General features: G+C 58.4%; 1 long non-coding RNA gene across 1 annotated transcript; it reads left to right on the plus strand.

Annotated features, from left to right (window-relative positions):
- The first annotated feature begins 14,412 nt into the window (after positions 1 to 14,412).
- LOC138062573 (uncharacterized) lies at positions 14,413 to 16,273 on the plus strand. The gene is made up of 3 exons (XR_011136523.1): positions 14,413 to 14,496; positions 15,184 to 15,613; positions 16,086 to 16,273. It is a non-coding gene; the product is annotated as an uncharacterized lncRNA (long non-coding RNA).
- The last annotated feature ends 1,465 nt before the right edge of the window (positions 16,274 to 17,738 follow it).

Raw genomic sequence — 17,738 nt, forward strand, 5'->3', positions numbered from 1 at the left:
CTTTGTGTGGAAATGGGTGGTTGTGTTGTGCAGGCGGCGAAGAGCGCTGGGGTGTCATCAGGCAGCACAGCCCAGCCGATGGAGTGGACAAGCGCAGGCAGCAGCTCGCAGGTGGGTGGTGGCAAGGTTTTGTTTAGGGAGGTCTGGGGAGAGTGTGTTAGGTGTTGGGGTGGGTGCGTTGGGTGTTGCAGGGGGAGGTTGTATGTGGAGGGGAGAGGAAGGGTGTGTTGTTGGTGGTGCAGAGGAGGTGTTTGAGTAGGGGTGCGTGTTGTGTGTGTGTGTGGCAAGGTGAGGAGGTGGGAAGCAGGTGGGAGGTTGATAGGTGAGTGTGTGTGTGGGTCAGGGGAGAGTAGAGCTTGGGAAGGGTGTGTGAGTGGAGGAAGGGGAGGAGGAGGTGTAGAAAGAGTGTGGGTGTGTGGGGCAAGGTGTGAATGGAGGGTGAGAGGGCTGGAGGGGTTGTTGTGGAGTGGGGCTGTGTGTGTAGTGGGGTGTGTTTTGTTGTTGTGGCTGTGGGGGTTGTTGTTGGGTGTTGTTGTGGTGGTGTGTGGGGTGGGTTGTGAGGGGTGTGGGGCGGAGGGTTTGTGGGGGGAGTGTGTTGGAGGGTGTGGAGGGTGAGTGGGAAGGGGAGTGTCTGTGTGCGGAGGTGGTGGAGGGCAGGTGAGGATGGGGGAAGGTGGGTGCGTCCTGGTTGTTGGAGGAGGAGGAGGAGGGAGAAGAGAGGTGAGGAGGTGTGTGTAGGCTAGGTAGTGTAGGAGGCATGAAGGGGAAAGGGGTGAGAGGTGGGTGGAGTGAGGCGGGGTCCCCGTGGGCAGGCGTGGTGGAGGTGGGAGGAGGCCTGTGTGTTGGGCAGGACACGGGGAAGGGTGGCTGGTGCAGGGTGTGTGAGGGTGAGGAAAGAGGGGGCGCTGGGAGGTGGTCTTGGAAGAGCGAGCTTGGAAGGAGGTAGTGTGTGCAGGCTTGTGTGCCTTTGGTTGTGTGGAGTGGAGGAGAGGAGGAGAGGGTTTGTTGCGGGCAGGCGTGGGAATGTGTTTGTTGGCGTTGTGGTGTGGCAGGAGATGGGAGGGAAGAGGCAGTGTGTGTTGGAGGGGCTTTGTGTGTGGCTTTGTGTGGAAATGGGTGGTTGTGTTGTGCAGGCGGCGAAGAGCGCTGGGGTGTCATCAGGCAGCACAGCCCAGCCGATGGAGTGGACAAGCGCAGGCAGCAGCTCGCAGGTGGGTGGTGGCAGGTTTTTGTTTAGGGAGGTCTGGGGAGAGTGTGTTAGGTGTTGGGGTGGGTGCGTTGGGTGTTGCAGGGGGAGGTTGTATGTGGAGGGGAGAGGAAGGGTGTGTTGTTGGTGGTGCAGAGGAGGTGTTTGAGTAGGGGTGCGTGTTGTGTGTGTGTGTGGCAAGGTGAGGAGGTGGGAAGCAGGTGGGAGGTTGATAGGTGAGTGTGTGCGTGGGTCAGGGGAGAGTAGAGCTTGGGAAGGGTGTGTGAGTGGAGGAAGGGGAGGAGGAGGTGTAGAAAGAGTGTGGGTGTGTGGGGCAAGGTGTGAATGGAGGGTGAGAGGGCTGGAGGGGTTGTTGTGGAGTGGGGCTGTGTGTGTAGTGGGGTGTGTTTTGTTGTTGTGGCTGTGGGGGTTGTTGGGTGTTGTGGTGGTGTGTGGGGTGGGTTGTGAGGGGTGTGGGGCGGAGGGTTTGTGGGGGGAGGGTGTTGGAGGGTGTGGAGGGTGAGTGGGAAGGGGAGTGTCTGTGTGCGGAGGTGGTGGAGGGCAGGTGAGGATGGGGGAAGGTGGGTGCGTCCTGGTTGTTGGAGGAGGAGGAGGAGGGAGAAGAGAGGTGAGGAGGTGTGTGTAGGCTAGGTAGTGTAGGAGGCATGAAGGGCAAAGGGGTGAGAGGTGGGTGGAGTGAGGCGGGGTCCCCGTGGGCAGGCGTGGTGGAGGTGGGAGGAGGCCTGTGTGTTGGGCAGGACACGGGGAAGGGTGGCTGGTGCAGGGTGTGTGAGGGTGAGGAAAGAGGGGGCGCTGGGAGGTGGTCTTGGAAGAGCGAGCTTGGAAGGAGGTAGTGTGTGCAGGCTTGTGTGCCTTTGGTTGTGTGGAGTGGAGGAGAGGAGGAGAGGGTTTGTTGCGGGCAGGCGTGGCAATGTGTTTGTTGGCGTTGTGGTGTGGCAGGAGATGGGAGGGAAGAGGCAGTGTGTGTTGGAGGGGCTTTGTGTGTGGCTTTGTGTGGAAATGGGTGGTTGTGTTGTGCAGGCGGCGAAGAGCGCTGGGGTGTCGTCAGGCAGCACAACCCAGCCGATGGAGTGGACAAGCGCAGGCAGCAGCTCGCAGGTGGGTGGTGGCAAGGTTTTGTTTAGGGAGGTCTGGGGAGAGTGTGTTAGGTGTTGGGGTGGGTGCGTTGGGTGTTGCAGGGGGAGGTTGTATGTGGAGGGGAGAGGAAGGGTGTGTTGTTGGTGGTGCAGAGGAGGTGTTTGAGTAGGGGTGGGTGTTGTGTGTGTGTGTGGCAAGGTGAGGAGGTGGGAAGCAGGTGGGAGGTTGATAGGTGAGTGTGTGCGTGGGTCAGGGGAGAGTAGAGCTTGGGAAGGGTGTGTGAGTGGAGGAAGGGGAGGAGGAGGTGTAGAAAGAGTGTGGGTGTGTGGGGCAAGGTGTGAATGGAGGGTGAGAGGTCTGGAGGGGTTGTTGTGGAGTGGGGCTGTGTGTGTAGTGGGGTGTGTTTTGTTGTTGTGGCTGTGGGGGTTGTTGGGTGTTGTTGTGGTGGTGTGTGGGGTGGGTTGTGAGGGGTGTGGGGCGGAGGGTTTGTGGGGGGAGTGTGTTGGAGGGTGTGGTGGGTGAGTGGGAAGGGGAGTGTCTGTGTGCGGAGGTGGTGGAGGGCAGGTGAGGATGGGGGAAGGTGGGTGCGTCCTGGTTGTTGGAGGAGGAGGAGGAGGGAGAGGAGAGGTGAGGAGGTGTGTGTAGGCTAGGTAGTGTAGGAGGCATGAAGGGCAAAGGGGTGAGAGGTGGGTGGAGTGCGGCGGGGTCTCCGTGGGCAGGCGTGGTGGACGTGGGAGGAGGCCTGTGTGTTGGGCAGGACACGGGGAAGGGTGGCTGGTGCAGGGTGTGTGAGGGTGAGGAAAGAGGGGGCGCTGGGAGGTGGTCTTGGAAGAGCGAGCTTGGAAGGAGGTAGTGTGTGCAGGCTTGTGTGCCTTTGGTTGTGTGGAGTGGAGGAGAGGAGGAGAGGGTTTGTTGCAGGCAGGCGTGGCAATATGTTTGTTGGCGTTGTGGTGTGGCAGGAGATGGGAGGGAAGAGGCAGTGTGTGTTGGTGGGGCTTTGTGTGTGGCTTTGTGTGGAAATGGGTGGTTGTGTTGTGCAGGCGGCGAAGAGCGCTGGGGTGTCATCAGGCAGCACAGCCCAGCCGATGGAGTGGACAAGCGCAGGCAGCAGCTCGCAGGTGGGTGGTGGCAAGGTTTTGTTTAGGGAGGTCTGGGGAGAGTGTGTTAGGTGTTGTGGTGGGTGCGTTGGGTGTTGCAGGGGGAGGTTGTATGTGGAGGGGAGAGGAAGGGTGTGTTGTTGGTGGTGCAGAGGAGGTGTTTGAGTAGGGGTGCGTGTTGTGTGTGTGTGTGGCAAGGTGAGGAGGTGGGAAGCAGGTGGGAGGTTGATAGGTGAGTGTGTGCGTGGGTCAGGGGAGAGTAGAGCTTGGGAAGGGTGTGTGAGTGGAGGAAGGGGAGGAGGAGGTGTAGAAAGAGTGTGGGTGTGTGGGGCAAGGTGTGAATGGAGGGTGAGAGGGCTGGAGGGGTTGTTGTGGAGTGGGGCTGTGTGTGTAGTGGGGTGTGTTTTGTTGTTGTGGCTGTGGGGGTTGTTGTTGGGTGTTGTTGTGGTGGTGTGGGGGGTGGGTTGTGAGGGGTGTGGGGCGGAGGGTTTGTGGGGGGAGGGTGTTGGAGGGTGTGGAGGGTGAGTGGGAAGGGGAGTGTCTGTGTGCGGAGGTGGTGGAGGGCAGGTGAGGATGGGGGAAGGTGGGTGCGTCCTGGTTGTTGGAGGAGGAGGAGGAGGGAGAAGAGAGGTGAGGAGGTGTGTGTAGGCTAGGTAGTGTAGGAGGCATGAAGGGCAAAGGGGTGAGAGGTGGGTGGAGTGAGGCGGGGTCCCCGTGGGCAGGCGTGGTGGAGGTGGGAGGAGGCCTGTGTGTTGGGCAGGACACGGGGAAGGGTGGCTGGTGCAGGGTGTGTGAGGGTGAGGAAAGAGGGGGCGCTGGGAGGTGGTCTTGGAAGAGCGAGCTTGGAAGGAGGTAGTGTGTGCAGGCTTGTGTGCCTTTGGTTGTGTGGAGTGGAGGAGAGGAGGAGAGGGTTTGTTGCGGGCAGGCGTGGGAATGTGTTTGTTGGCGTTGTGGTGTGGCAGGAGATGGGAGGGAAGAGGCAGTGTGTGTTGGAGGGGCTTTGTGTGTGGCTTTGTGTGGAAATGGGTGGTTGTGTTGTGCAGGCGGCGAAGAGCGCTGGGGTGTCGTCAGGCAGCACAGCCCAGCCGATGGAGTGGACAAGCGCAGGCAGCAGCTCGCAGGTGGGTGGTGGCAAGGTTTTGTTTAGGGAGGTCTGGGGAGAGTGTGTTAGGTGTTGGGGTGGGTGCGTTGGGTGTTGCAGGGGGAGGTTGTATGTGGAGGGGAGAGGAAGGGTGTGTTGTTGGTGGTGCAGAGGAGGTGTTTGAGTAGGGGTGCGTGTTGTGTGTGTGTGTGGCAAGGTGAGGAGGTGGGAAGCAGGTGGGAGGTTGATAGGTGAGTGTGTGCGTGGGTCAGGGGAGAGTAGAGCTTGGGAAGGGTGTGTGAGTGGAGGAAGGGGAGGAGGAGGTGTAGAAAGAGTGTGGGTGTGTGGGGCAAGGTGTGAATGGAGGGTGAGAGGGCTGGAGGGGTTGTTGTGGAGTGGGGCTGTGTGTGTAGTGGGGTGTGTTTTGTTGTTGTGGCTGTGGGGGTTGTTGTTGGGTGTTGTGGTGGTGGTGTGGGGGGTGGGTTGTGAGGGGTGTGGGGCGGAGGGTTTGTGGGGGGAGGGTGTTGGAGGGTGTGGAGGGTGAGTGGGAAGGGGAGTGTCTGTGTGCGGAGGTGGTGGAGGGCAGGTGAGGATGGGGGAAGGTGGGTGCGTCCTGGTTGTTGGAGGAGGAGGAGGAGGGAGAAGAGAGGTGAGGAGGTGTGTGTAGGCTAGGTAGTGTAGGAGGCATGAAGGGCAAAGGGGTGAGAGGTGGGTGGAGTGAGGCGGGGTCCCCGTGGGCAGGCGTGGTGGAGGTGGGAGGAGGCCTGTGTGTTGGGCAGGACACGGGGAAGGGTGGCTGGTGCAGGGTGTGTGAGGGTGAGGAAAGAGGGGGCGCTGGGAGGTGGTCTTGGAAGAGCGAGCTTGGAAGGAGGTAGTGTGTGCAGGCTTGTGTGCCTTTGGTTGTGTGGAGTGGAGGAGAGGAGGAGAGGGTTTGTTGCGGGCAGGCGTGGGAATGTGTTTGTTGGCGTTGTGGTGTGGCAGGAGATGGGAGGGAAGAGGCAGTGTGTGTTGGAGGGGCTTTGTGTGTGGCTTTGTGTGGAAATGGGTGGTTGTGTTGTGCAGGCGGCGAAGAGCGCTGGGGTGTCGTCAGGCAGCACAACCCAGCCGATGGAGTGGACAAGCGCAGGCAGCAGCTCGCAGGTGGGTGGTGGCAAGGTTTTGTTTAGGGAGGTCTGGGGAGAGTGTGTTAGGTGTTGGGGTGGGTGCGTTGGGTGTTGCAGGGGGAGGTTGTATGTGGAGGGGAGAGGAAGGGTGTGTTGTTGGTGGTGCAGAGGAGGTGTTTGAGTAGGGGTGCGTGTTGTGTGTGTGTGTGGCAAGGTGAGGAGGTGGGAAGCAGGTGGGAGGTTGATAGGTGAGTGTGTGCGTGGGTCAGGGGAGAGTAGAGCTTGGGAAGGGTGTGTGAGTGGAGGAAGGGGAGGAGGAGGTGTAGAAAGAGTGTGGGTGTGTGGGGCAAGGTGTGAATGGAGGGTGAGAGGGCTGGAGGGGTTGTTGTGGAGTGGGGCTGTGTGTGTAGTGGGGTGTGTTTTGTTGTTGTGGCTGTGGGGGTTGTTGGGTGTTGTGGTGGTGTGTGGGGTGGGTTGTGAGGGGTGTGGGGCGGAGGGTTTGTGGGGGGAGGGTGTTGGAGGGTGTGGAGGGTGAGTGGGAAGGGGAGTGTCTGTGTGCGGAGGTGGTGGAGGGCAGGTGAGGATGGGGGAAGGTGGGTGCGTCCTGGTTGTTGTTGGAGGAGGAGGAGGGAGAGGAGAGGTGAGGAGGTGTGTGTAGGCTAGGTAGTGTAGGAGGCATGAAGGGCAAAGGGGTGAGAGGTGGGTGGAGTGAGGCGGGGTCCCCGTGGGCAGGCGTGGTGGAGGTGGGAGGAGGCCTGTGTGTTGGGCAGGACACGGGGAAGGGTGGCTGGTGCAGGGTGTGTGAGGGTGAGGAAAGAGGGGGCGCTGGGAGGTGGTCTTGGAAGAGCGAGCTTGGAAGGAGGTAGTGTGTGCAGGCTTGTGTGCCTTTGGTTGTGTGGAGTGGAGGAGAGGAGGAGAGGGTTTGTTGCGGGCAGGCGTGGGAATGTGTTTGTTGGCGTTGTGGTGTGGCAGGAGATGGGAGGGAAGAGGCAGTGTGTGTTGGAGGGGCTTTGTGTGTGGCTTTGTGTGGAAATGGGTGGTTGTGTTGTGCAGGCGGCGAAGAGCGCTGGGGTGTCGTCAGGCAGCACAGCCCAGCCGATGGAGTGGACAAGCGCAGGCAGCAGCTCGCAGGTGGGTGGTGGCAAGGTTTTGTTTAGGGAGGTCTGGGGAGAGTGTGTTAGGTGTTGGGGTGGGTGCGTTGGGTGTTGCAGGGGGAGGTTGTATGTGGAGGGGAGAGGAAGGGTGTGTTGTTGGTGGTGCAGAGGAGGTGTTTGAGTAGGGGTGCGTGTTGTGTGTGTGTGTGGCAAGGTGAGGAGGTGGGAAGCAGGTGGGAGGTTGATAGGTGAGTGTGTGTGTGGGTCAGGGGAGAGTAGAGCTTGGGAAGGGTGTGTGAGTGGAGGAAGGGGAGGAGGAGGTGTAGAAAGAGTGTGGGTGTGTGGGGCAAGGTGTGAATGGAGGGTGAGAGGGCTGGAGGGGTTGTTGTGGAGTGGGGCTGTGTGTGTAGTGGGGTGTGTTTTGTTGTTGTGGCTGTGGGGGTTGTTGGGTGTTGTTGTGGTGGTGTGTGGGGTGGGTTGTGAGGGGTGTGGGGCGGAGGGTTTGTGGGGGGAGTGTGTTGGAGGGTGTGGTGGGTGAGTGGGAAGGGGAGTGTCTGTGTGCGGAGGTGGTGGAGGGCAGGTGAGGATGGGGGAAGGTGGGTGCGTCCTGGTTGTTGTTGGAGGAGGAGGAGGGAGAGGAGAGGTGAGGAGGTGTGTGTAGGCTAGGTAGTGTAGGAGGCATGAAGGGCAAAGGGGTGAGAGGTGGGTGGAGTGCGGCGGGGTCTCCGTGGGCAGGCGTGGTGGACGTGGGAGGAGGCCTGTGTGTTGGGCAGGACACGGGGAAGGGTGGCTGGTGCAGGGTGTGTGAGGGTGAGGAAAGAGGGGGCGCTGGGAGGTGGTCTTGGAAGAGCGAGCTTGGAAGGAGGTAGTGTGTGCAGGCTTGTGTGCCTTTGGTTGTGTGGAGTGGAGGAGAGGAGGAGAGGGTTTGTTGCAGGCAGGCGTGGCAATATGTTTGTTGGCGTTGTGGTGTGGCAGGAGATGGGAGGGAAGAGGCAGTGTGTGTTGGTGGGGCTTTGTGTGTGGCTTTGTGTGGAAATGGGTGGTTGTGTTGTGCAGGCGGCGAAGAGCGCTGGGGTGTCATCAGGCAGCACAGCCCAGCCGATGGAGTGGACAAGCGCAGGCAGCAGCTCGCAGGTGGGTGGTGGCAAGGTTTTGTTTAGGGAGGTCTGGGGAGAGTGTGTTAGGTGTTGTGGTGGGTGCGTTGGGTGTTGCAGGGGGAGGTTGTATGTGGAGGGGAGAGGAAGGGTGTGTTGTTGGTGGTGCAGAGGAGGTGTTTGAGTAGGGGTGCGTGTTGTGTGTGTGTGTGGCAAGGTGAGGAGGTGGGAAGCAGGTGGGAGGTTGATAGGTGAGTGTGTGCGTGGGTCAGGGGAGAGTAGAGCTTGGGAAGGGTGTGTGAGTGGAGGAAGGGGAGGAGGAGGTGTAGAAAGAGTGTGGGTGTGTGGGGCAAGGTGTGAATGGAGGGTGAGAGGGCTGGAGGGGTTGTTGTGGAGTGGGGCTGTGTGTGTAGTGGGGTGTGTTTTGTTGTTGTGGCTGTGGGGGTTGTTGTTGGGTGTTGTGGTGGTGGTGTGGGGGGTGGGTTGTGAGGGGTGTGGGGCGGAGGGTTTGTGGGGGGAGGGTGTTGGAGGGTGTGGAGGGTGAGTGGGAAGGGGAGTGTCTGTGTGCGGAGGTGGTGGAGGGCAGGTGAGGATGGGGGAAGGTGGGTGCGTCCTGGTTGTTGGAGGAGGAGGAGGAGGGAGAAGAGAGGTGAGGAGGTGTGTGTAGGCTAGGTAGTGTAGGAGGCATGAAGGGCAAAGGGGTGAGAGGTGGGTGGAGTGAGGCGGGGTCCCCGTGGGCAGGCGTGGTGGAGGTGGGAGGAGGCCTGTGTGTTGGGCAGGACACGGGGAAGGGTGGCTGGTGCAGGGTGTGTGAGGGTGAGGAAAGAGGGGGCGCTGGGAGGTGGTCTTGGAAGAGCGAGCTTGGAAGGAGGTAGTGTGTGCAGGCTTGTGTGCCTTTGGTTGTGTGGAGTGGAGGAGAGGAGGAGAGGGTTTGTTGCGGGCAGGCGTGGGAATGTGTTTGTTGGCGTTGTGGTGTGGCAGGAGATGGGAGGGAAGAGGCAGTGTGTGTTGGAGGGGCTTTGTGTGTGGCTTTGTGTGGAAATGGGTGGTTGTGTTGTGCAGGCGGCGAAGAGCGCTGGGGTGTCGTCAGGCAGCACAGCCCAGCCGATGGAGTGGACAAGCGCAGGCAGCAGCTCGCAGGTGGGTGGTGGCAAGGTTTTGTTTAGGGAGGTCTGGGGAGAGTGTGTTAGGTGTTGGGGTGGGTGCGTTGGGTGTTGCAGGGGGAGGTTGTATGTGGAGGGGAGAGGAAGGGTGTGTTGTTGGTGGTGCAGAGGAGGTGTTTGAGTAGGGGTGCGTGTTGTGTGTGTGTGTGGCAAGGTGAGGAGGTGGGAAGCAGGTGGGAGGTTGATAGGTGAGTGTGTGCGTGGGTCAGGGGAGAGTAGAGCTTGGGAAGGGTGTGTGAGTGGAGGAAGGGGAGGAGGAGGTGTAGAAAGAGTGTGGGTGTGTGGGGCAAGGTGTGAATGGAGGGTGAGAGGGCTGGAGGGGTTGTTGTGGAGTGGGGCTGTGTGTGTAGTGGGGTGTGTTTTGTTGTTGTGGCTGTGGGGGTTGTTGGGTGTTGTGGTGGTGTGTGGGGTGGGTTGTGAGGGGTGTGGGGCGGAGGGTTTGTGGGGGGAGTGTGTTGGAGGGTGTGGAGGGTGAGTGGGAAGGGGAGTGTCTGTGTGCGGAGGTGGTGGAGGGCAGGTGAGGATGGGGGAAGGTGGGTGCGTCCTGGTTGTTGTTGGAGGAGGAGGAGGGAGAAGAGAGGTGAGGAGGTGTGTGTAGGCTAGGTAGTGTAGGAGGCATGAAGGGCAAAGGGGTGAGAGGTGGGTGGAGTGAGGCGGGGTCCCCGTGGGCAGGCGTGGTGGAGGTGGGAGGAGGCCTGTGTGTTGGGCAGGACACAGGGAAGGGTGGCTGGTGCAGGGTGTGTGAGGGTGAGGAAAGAGGGGGCGCTGGGAGGTGGTCTTGGAAGAGCGAGCTTGGAAGGAGGTAGTGTGTGCAGGCTTGTGTGCCTTTGGTTGTGTGGAGTGGAGGAGAGGAGGAGAGGGTTTGTTGCGGGCAGGCGTGGGAATGTGTTTGTTGGCGTTGTGGTGTGGCAGGAGATGGGAGGGAAGAGGCAGTGTGTGTTGGAGGGGCTTTGTGTGTGGCTTTGTGTGGAAATGGGTGGTTGTGTTGTGCAGGCGGCGAAGAGCGCTGGGGTGTCGTCAGGCAGCACAGCCCAGCCGATGGAGTGGACAAGCGCAGGCAGCAGCTCGCAGGTGGGTGGTGGCAAGGTTTTGTTTAGGGAGGTCTGGGGAGAGTGTGTTAGGTGTTGGGGTGGGTGCGTTGGGTGTTGCAGGGGGAGGTTGTATGTGGAGGGGAGAGGAAGGGTGTGTTGTTGGTGGTGCAGAGGAGGTGTTTGAGTAGGGGTGCGTGTTGTGTGTGTGTGTGGCAAGGTGAGGAGGTGGGAAGCAGGTGGGAGGTTGATAGGTGAGTGTGTGCGTGGGTCAGGGGAGAGTAGAGCTTGGGAAGGGTGTGTGAGTGGAGGAAGGGGAGGAGGAGGTGTAGAAAGAGTGTGGGTGTGTGGGGCAAGGTGTGAATGGAGGGTGAGAGGGCTGGAGGGGTTGTTGTGGAGTGGGGCTGTGTGTGTAGTGGGGTGTGTTTTGTTGTTGTGGCTGTGGGGGTTGTTGTTGGGTGTTGTGGTGGTGGTGTGGGGGGTGGGTTGTGAGGGGTGTGGGGCGGAGGGTTTGTGGGGGGAGGGTGTTGGAGGGTGTGGAGGGTGAGTGGGAAGGGGAGTGTCTGTGTGCGGAGGTGGTGGAGGGCAGGTGAGGATGGGGGAAGGTGGGTGCGTCCTGGTTGTTGGAGGAGGAGGAGGAGGGAGAAGAGAGGTGAGGAGGTGTGTGTAGGCTAGGTAGTGTAGGAGGCATGAAGGGCAAAGGGGTGAGAGGTGGGTGGAGTGAGGCGGGGTCCCCGTGGGCAGGCGTGGTGGAGGTGGGAGGAGGCCTGTGTGTTGGGCAGGACACGGGGAAGGGTGGCTGGTGCAGGGTGTGTGAGGGTGAGGAAAGAGGGGGCGCTGGGAGGTGGTCTTGGAAGAGCGAGCTTGGAAGGAGGTAGTGTGTGCAGGCTTGTGTGCCTTTGGTTGTGTGGAGTGGAGGAGAGGAGGAGAGGGTTTGTTGCGGGCAGGCGTGGGAATGTGTTTGTTGGCGTTGTGGTGTGGCAGGAGATGGGAGGGAAGAGGCAGTGTGTGTTGGAGGGGCTTTGTGTGTGGCTTTGTGTGGAAATGGGTGGTTGTGTTGTGCAGGCGGCGAAGAGCGCTGGGGTGTCGTCAGGCAGCACAACCCAGCCGATGGAGTGGACAAGCGCAGGCAGCAGCTCGCAGGTGGGTGGTGGCAAGGTTTTGTTTAGGGAGGTCTGGGGAGAGTGTGTTAGGTGTTGGGGTGGGTGCGTTGGGTGTTGCAGGGGGAGGTTGTATGTGGAGGGGAGAGGAAGGGTGTGTTGTTGGTGGTGCAGAGGAGGTGTTTGAGTAGGGGTGCGTGTTGTGTGTGTGTGTGGCAAGGTGAGGAGGTGGGAAGCAGGTGGGAGGTTGATAGGTGAGTGTGTGCGTGGGTCAGGGGAGAGTAGAGCTTGGGAAGGGTGTGTGAGTGGAGGAAGGGGAGGAGGAGGTGTAGAAAGAGTGTGGGTGTGTGGGGCAAGGTGTGAATGGAGGGTGAGAGGGCTGGAGGGGTTGTTGTGGAGTGGGGCTGTGTGTGTAGTGGGGTGTGTTTTGTTGTTGTGGCTGTGGGGGTTGTTGGGTGTTGTGGTGGTGTGTGGGGTGGGTTGTGAGGGGTGTGGGGCGGAGGGTTTGTGGGGGGAGGGTGTTGGAGGGTGTGGAGGGTGAGTGGGAAGGGGAGTGTCTGTGTGCGGAGGTGGTGGAGGGCAGGTGAGGATGGGGGAAGGTGGGTGCGTCCTGGTTGTTGTTGGAGGAGGAGGAGGGAGAAGAGAGGTGAGGAGGTGTGTGTAGGCTAGGTAGTGTAGGAGGCATGAAGGGCAAAGGGGTGAGAGGTGGGTGGAGTGAGGCGGGGTCCCCGTGGGCAGGCGTGGTGGAGGTGGGAGGAGGCCTGTGTGTTGGGCAGGACACGGGGAAGGGTGGCTGGTGCAGGGTGTGTGAGGGTGAGGAAAGAGGGGGCGCTGGGAGGTGGTCTTGGAAGAGCGAGCTTGGAAGGAGGTAGTGTGTGCAGGCTTGTGTGCCTTTGGTTGTGTGGAGTGGAGGAGAGGAGGAGAGGGTTTGTTGCGGGCAGGCGTGGCAATGTGTTTGTTGGCGTTGTGGTGTGGCAGGAGATGGGAGGGAAGAGGCAGTGTGTGTTGGAGGGGCTTTGTGTGTGGCTTTGTGTGGAAATGGGTGGTTGTGTTGTGCAGGCGGCGAAGAGCGCTGGGGTGTCGTCAGGCAGCACAGCCCAGCCGATGGAGTGGACAAGCGCAGGCAGCAGCTCGCAGGTGGGTGGTGGCAAGGTTTTGTTTAGGGAGGTCTGGGGAGAGTGTGTTAGGTGTTGGGGTGGGTGCGTTGGGTGTTGCAGGGGGAGGTTGTATGTGGAGGGGAGAGGAAGGGTGTGTTGTTGGTGGTGCAGAGGAGGTGTTTGAGTAGGGGTGCGTGTTGTGTGTGTGTGTGGCAAGGTGAGGAGGTGGGAAGCAGGTGGGAGGTTGATAGGTGAGTGTGTGTGTGGGTCAGGGGAGAGTAGAGCTTGGGAAGGGTGTGTGAGTGGAGGAAGGGGAGGAGGAGGTGTAGAAAGAGTGTGGGTGTATGGGCAAGGTGTGAATGGAGGGTGAGAGTGGAACAGCCCATGTCGTGGTTTGGAAGTGTTTTTTTGCTTAAGGTTTCGTTTGTTGTATAGTGGGAACTGGCTGGAATTTTCTTGTTTGGTAACAGATGTGGATGGACTATGTGTGTGTAGAATTATTGTTAATAGCACAGAATAAGTAGGGGATGTACATTAAGTATGCTTTCTTAAATAGTGTCGCATCACATTTGCTGTACACTGCTATTTCTCACTGCCACAGAGGAAACCTCATAACTGCTGGGGCAGCTTCTGCAAGAGGGCCAGTACTTTGCCTAATGCAGCAGCTGGGAGTTGCTCCTATTAGCATTTCTACAAGCAGATGCTCTTATCAGCATTTGATTTAAGTGGAAAGAGGCTACGTGACCTTTTCGGAAGCACTTTCCAGCAGAATAGGGAGGGCTTTTGTAAGGGAACCTTATTTTGGAGTGTGGTAACATATAGCAATGAGAGAGCTTGAGAGAAAGTGGAAGAGAAGTCAGAGGCATGAGTTGAAGATCCCTTTCAAGAGGCTCCTGCTGCAACATGCTCTGGTTATGGTGTTCTTTCATGTGTTGGTGGCACCCGATGCCTATAGCTGAGGTTGACCATCAGCAGTTCCTGCATTCAAGGTGTAGTTGTGTTTATTTTGGGCCCCTCTTTTGTGGGAAGGAGGCAGCCTAAAGGATTCATCTGTCTTGGATGATAAGAGAGAGGAAGCATTTGGAGGGGGCAGGGGGAACTGTCCTTGCTTCTGCTAAGCAGAGGAGCTCTGATGTTTTCCTGCCTCAGAGCCAGCAGTAGGGAAGTAGGGAGAGGTAGAGCTGTTATTGTGGATGTGCCATCTCCTACTGTTCTAGTGAGTTCCTTTTGCTGCAAGAGCACTGAAAAGGCTGTGAGAGATGGGCGAGCGTTCACCACACACCAGACAGCCCGAGTTGAGCTGCCGCAGGGAAGAGGAGGGCTGAGGAGTCCAGCCACAGGGAGGGGGAGAGCCACCAGAGAGCACTCTGCAAACCTGGAGCCAGCTCCTTATTCTGCAGCTTCAGCTTCCCTCTGCTGCCTATCAGGTACTGGGAAATACTTTGGGAAAATACATGAGGTGGTTGCATTCTTCTTCCTCCCTGCCCTCTCTTCCCCCCATCCCCGTTGTTTCTGTGCTGTCCAGACCGGGAAGAAATACCCACCCACGTTTATAGCACCCATTCCCTATAGGAATATAACAGGCCCTGAGAGGTTTGTACAAGAGCCTTCTCTTGCTATTATGTGTCTCTCCTGCGGTGGCTAGAGGCTTGTCTCAAAGCGAGGAAGTGTGTTCTTCTTTTTGAACTGCTTTCCCTTCTGCTCGTCTTGGGATCCAGAGCCCAGTGTTATTCCTGTTCCCTCGGATCACTGACTGCAGTGCAGACTGTCTTTTTTTTCCTGAAAATACCACCAGTCTGGAAAGCCATCAGAGCACTCCTCAGGGGTGTGGGTGTTTTGTTTTGTTTTTGGTTTGTTTTGGGGTTTTTTTTTTGCTGCAGGAAAGCAGGTCTGCCCATGTTTGCTGTGAGACCCCTGGGTGGCAGCAAGCAATGAACAGCATGCAGTTGTGTCCTCTGGCCTATCTGGAGCACTAGCAGAAGTGATCCTGGAGGCGCCTAACCAGAGGGGGAAAACCAGGAAAAAAGCCACACTGATTACATTTCTGTCGCAGGTGGTTTGTCCTTCCCATGAGGTTGTTGGCCTGTTGTCAGTAATCCAGTGGCAATGCACCTAGCTTGCTGCTCTCTGTAAGGGAAGGAGTCTTTGTCTTTTCCTGCTGGGGTTGAGGATGACGCTACTCAGCGAAGCCACCTGTGCTCTCTCTCTGCCCTATGTAGGCAAGCTGCAACACGTTTGGTCACTGACTGCACAGTCGCATGTCGATGTTTGGGAGCATGGCGTGTTGGCGTCTCTGAAGGATGGCTGTGCTTCTCAGCAAGAGCCTGATCCTCTTGGTGGGCAGAACGCCAGCAGGTACTGTATTACCTTGTGGGGGAATTTCACTCCAGTTATGGCAAGGAAGCTTTGTCCGACGTGAGAAATTGCAGTGCCAGCAGTCAGTTTGAGAGCAGAGGCTGTGTGAAAGCCCTGGTGATGAGCTCCTTCCCTCAGTAAATGAAAGGCAGCTTTGATGGGGATTGGGTCCGTGGCAGCTGCCCTCAAGGTTTCTCAGTGTACCTTGAAAGAGGCCTGAGAAGCAAGGCGCACCTGTGGGTGGGTTTAGTGCCCCTAACAAGGAAAGGAAATCAAAGCATTTGGCAGTTCACTGCAAGATCCCGCAGGCAGGAGAGCAGAGGCAAAACGGTACCCTGCTCCTTCTCCTGCCGGTCCTCTCGAGTGCACACTGAGCAAGGTGATGGGAGCTGTGCTCCTGCCTTTCTCATGCTGTGGCTGGAGTTGCTGGAGAGCAGCACATCTGCTGTCAGTGCAGCCCAAATAAACAACAGGCCAGGCGTTTAGGGGAAATGCATGCTGGAACAGACTGTAGGACTTGTTGATGTTTGCCAGGAAATTGGTGCAGCTTGTCCACTGGCTGTGAAAATGTTTTTCCCGGGTGAATCAGGGGAGTTTCTTTCCGTCTTTCAGAGCGTCTTGTTCTTGAAAGCCCAACCCATTCTCACGGGAGGTATGGGCACTCCGTTTCTGTTTGCATTCTTTCAGGCTGCCTCAGTAAAGGTGCTGCAGCAGCGATAGAAGCTGACCACAGTGCAAATCTCAGGGTAAGTACAAGGATAACATGTATTTTCCTCGGCAGGCTAGCTAGCCAGCAGCACCAGTTTACCTGGACTTCCCCAAACAGCATAATGCTGCTAGCGTTCATTGCACTTTGCCCTTAGTTATGGCAGTAGATGAGCGAGACCAACAGTAACTTCCTAAGTTGCTGCATTTACACTGATTCTTTTTTCCCCTCTTTCTTCTCTTCCCTTCTCTTGTTATTTCACCCATTCCGAGTTGCTCCTCTTCTGACCCACGGATGCGGTTCGCTGGACTCAGAAATCACGGAGCTGGTGCGAGTGCCTTTGTCCCCAAGATATCTCCTGTGGTTGGTCTGGAGCAAGAGGATTAAGCATTAAACGGGCACGTTGCAGAAGTATGCAGCATGCTGTGGCCAAAGATCCCCCTTAATTCCTGGGACTCCAAATGGGGAAAAGAGACCTGTCCACACATTGTTGGCACTGCAAGGGGAAGGGCAGGGGTCTATGGAGTAGAGGAGGGGAGGAGCTGACTAGGAGCCTGGACACCTGGGTTCTCTCCCAGCTCCAGCGCACTGCTGGCAGACAAGTCTGGGGAATGTCACTTCTGCCCTCTGGGTCTCAGCCAGTCCCTGGGCTGTTCAGTGCTGGCCCTGGGACAGGGTTTACTTTGGTGGGGGGTCCCTGGGGGAGAGCCCCTGCAGCACCCAGAGACCTCGATTCCCCACTCCACGATCTGGCTTGCACTTGCTCCTGAGCTTCCTAGCTGAAAGGAGAGGTGATCCAGACAGAGCTGTGTATGCTGCAGTGGCCATACGGAGGCCTGTGGGATAGCCCGTGGCATTTAACAGCTCTTCCCCTTTCCTGCAGGGAAATCCAAGGCAAGCAAAAGGCTGGTCGCCCCTGCTCGGAAGAGGCACCAACCATCTTCCTTGGGCCTTTTTAGGAGGAGTTGAGCAGCTGGGATAATACCCCTCTAGGCAGATGCTTTTCAGCGCCAGTGCTACAGAGAGGCCAGCAGTGAGAGCAGCAGTGGCAGCTCCCACATGAGCTTGCCGCCACTCAGCCCTGTAGGTGCACTCAGGTAGGAGACGCTGAGTCCAACAGCCCAACGGAAGCGAGGCTGCCACAGCTCCATGTCTCCTTGTCCAGGCAGTAGCGAGCCTGAGCCTGTTTTCCCAATAGGCAGACAAGCACACCTACACACCCTCCATACAGGTATCACTGACCACACAGATCAACACAGAAAACACAGCACTCCCACAAAGCACAGGCCAGATCCTGTTCCTCTCTCCGACTGATCAGGACAAAAGCCCATGAGTGGAAAAAACAGCTATTGATATCCATACCTACAACATGGATCCGCCCAGGTCTGGCCTTAGACAGGCAGGTCCACCGAGTCGCTCAGCCCTGGATCCCCTGGTCTCCCCAGTCTCTGGTTTCTGGGCATGTGAACCCCAGAGACCCACAGCCCCACTCCAGCTGTGGTCCTGGAGGTCCCCTCGCACCTACGCACTCAATCACACCAGGAAGTGGCCTTAGACACTCAGACTATGCAGTAATGGCCCCTCGAGCCCTGGTCTCCCAGCAGTCTCACTGTCGGGGAGCGGTGAGGGTCAGCTGCTCCCACAGGAATGGAGAGCCAAAGGCAGTAACCCAGCTGGCAGGGCAGGGGCCTCACCAGCCAGCGCCCACCCCCCAGTACCCGAGCGAGGCAAATACGGGCAGGCGCGGGGATGCTGTGCAGGTTCAAGCAAGGATCCAGACCATCAGGAAAGTGTGTGGTGATGTGGCATGTCCACAGTCAAGCCGAGAAGTCAATCCTCAGGTGTGTTGAGGGTGATCAGTGTCAGACACAGTCCAGTGATCGTGGGGCAAATCTATTGTGACGAGGCAGGTCCAAGGCCTGGCTTGGAAATCACTCTGCAGGTCAGAGTGCAGATTCTCAGGGTCCATGGCCAGGCACGGACATGGCTGCGGCTGTGCTGGAGACCAGTCCTCCTACACTGTCGCTCAGGCAGGGACTGAAGGTCCAGGGCTGGTCTTCAGTGATGCCCTGGCACCATGGGCAGAGGGTATGGGTGGAGGCTGCGGGTGAGGCTGGTCAGGGCCATTAAGGCCTGTTAGGCACTGATTCCCCAAGACACACCCATGCAAAAGGGTCTCTCTGCTAACAGGTCCAGCACAATGTGCACACTCGCTCTCTCCAGCTGCGAGCACCCTCAGCTCACATGCCCCAGTGACCGCTGGCCCCTTCACCAGTGGCTGGCACTTGGACCTCCTTAGACACACAGGCACACAGTGTAGAGAGTTTCCTCAGCCTGGACAACAGCTGGAAAAGGGATTTAAGAAGAAGACAGGACCGGCTGCAGTTATCAGGCCCAGGGCATGGCTAGAGAAGCTTGCTGACCAGGCACCTGGTCAGAAGCTCTCTGCCCCTTGCATCCCTTTTCCCCCTCTGCTTCTCCGCATTGGTTCCTCCCCAAACCAGCTTGATCCCTCCCTTTCACAGCCTTTGGGCCT

This window comes from Struthio camelus, chromosome 28 (assembly GCF_040807025.1).
Source record: "Struthio camelus isolate bStrCam1 chromosome 28, bStrCam1.hap1, whole genome shotgun sequence".
Lineage (NCBI taxonomy): Eukaryota > Metazoa > Chordata > Aves > Struthioniformes > Struthionidae > Struthio > Struthio camelus.